Source organism: Cynoglossus semilaevis, chromosome 6, assembly GCF_000523025.1.
Source record: "Cynoglossus semilaevis isolate Cse_v1.0 chromosome 6, Cse_v1.0, whole genome shotgun sequence".
In the NCBI taxonomy this organism is placed as follows: domain Eukaryota; kingdom Metazoa; phylum Chordata; class Actinopteri; order Pleuronectiformes; family Cynoglossidae; genus Cynoglossus; species Cynoglossus semilaevis.
The window spans coordinates 3079377-3080992 of NC_024312.1; the positions used below are offsets into that span (position 1 = coordinate 3079377).

Here is a 1616-nt window from a genome sequence, read left to right on the forward strand (position 1 = left end):
ACTCAGCTGACTCCAGGTCACAAACTTCTGGAACCTTCTCAGCCTCATATTGAAGCTAAACTAAATCAACACCACGAGCTGATGTACATCAGAACATGAATCTGTGTCACAAAGCGAGGGGCGGGGGCCACATGGGGGGCAGAGCTAATGCAGCAGGAAGTGAAAATAATTTCATTCCTTTCAATTTTATTTCTTGTTTTATAACAGGAACAGGTTTTTAAAAACGTTCAGTGAAGGTTTTTATTTTAACCATCATCATATTCTTCCTCCTCCTCTTCCTCCTCCTCCTCTTCCTCCTCCTCTTCCTCCTCCTCCTCTTCCTCCTCTGAACAGGCAGAGGAGTCAATATGTTCGCTGTTTTTTTAACCATCATCAGTATTCTGCCTCCTCCTCCTCCTCTTCCTCTTCCTCCTCCTCCTCCTCTGAACAGGCAGAGGAGTCAATATGTTCTGCTGCTGCAGCTGTCAGTTTCCATCAGCTCAGCTCTGCTCTGAACCAAAAACAAACTCACAAACACAGAGAGAGTTTTATTGTGAAAGTCTGGGATTAGAGATCCATGTTTTATTTGGACCTTCAAGGTCAGACAGAGAGGGGGCGCAGTTGAGGAGGAAGAGGTTCAGATGCTGGAACATGTGCCGTGGAGAGATAGCATTCATGTTCTGGACATGGGGGAGGTGGGGGGGTTAACTGCCCCGGGGTAAGAACGCTGACTCTGGGAATGATGTTAGCGGTGAAGCTAACAACAGTCAGAGGTGAGAAACAGGAAGTCAGTTTGGGTGGGACTTTACTGCCCCACAGTGGAGGGGGGGGGTTCTGGTCGTATTTCTTGGTCTACGATAAACACGTCGTTATTCGTACCTTTGATCAAATCCCATCATCAAATCCCTGCATGTGTCTTTGTGGGTGGTTCAACCTCAGGTCAGCGGCCCAGCGTGTGTCGGAGCAGCCTGGACAGTCAGTAAGTCTGACTGACACAACAGCCTGTTCCTCCTGGCTGGAGGATTCGAACCTGCGACCTTCCAGACACAAATCTGCTTCTTTAACCAGCACTGCCCCCTAATGACTGAAACACGCCAACGCTATGAAGAGACTCAAACTCACGCAAAGTAAAAAAGTTGATTAATCATGATCCTGCGATTCGTCAGAATATGATTTTTTTTTTTTTTCCAGTCCTTTGACAACTAGAACACAAACATCGCCTGTGAACAGCTGGAGAAGTGAGACGACGACACGCGACGTCCCGACCGTGGGCTGCGACCCCATGGTGTGAACACTAGCCTCTGAGTGATTGACGTATTGACACGGTGCGGTGACCTCAGGCCTGCAGACACGGAGGCAGCGGCTCACGCCGTTATCACGCACGTAAACAGATCGTAAAGGTCGATATTCATTAACCAGAGGATGACACGTCTGGTCAGCGCCCCCTCCTGTCCACTGACTGGGTCAGTGACCTGTTTTTATCATGATTATCTCAGCCAACAGTTTGTTTTTCCAGGTTCCGAGGTCCGTGACTCAGACCAGGTTCTGCTGTGACCGTGTAAACAACAGGGTCTTTTTTTTTTTTTTTTGGCCCGGGGGTCCTCGGGCGTGGAACATAATACGTCCGGGGAGACTAA

The 1616-nt window shown here is 48.8% G+C and overlaps 1 protein-coding gene across 1 annotated transcript in view; it reads right to left on the reverse strand.

The window, feature by feature from the left end:
* The window catches only part of LOC103379654 (UPF0606 protein KIAA1549L-like), a 48265-nt gene that overhangs the window by 35118 nt on the left and 11531 nt on the right, over window positions 1-1616 (reverse strand).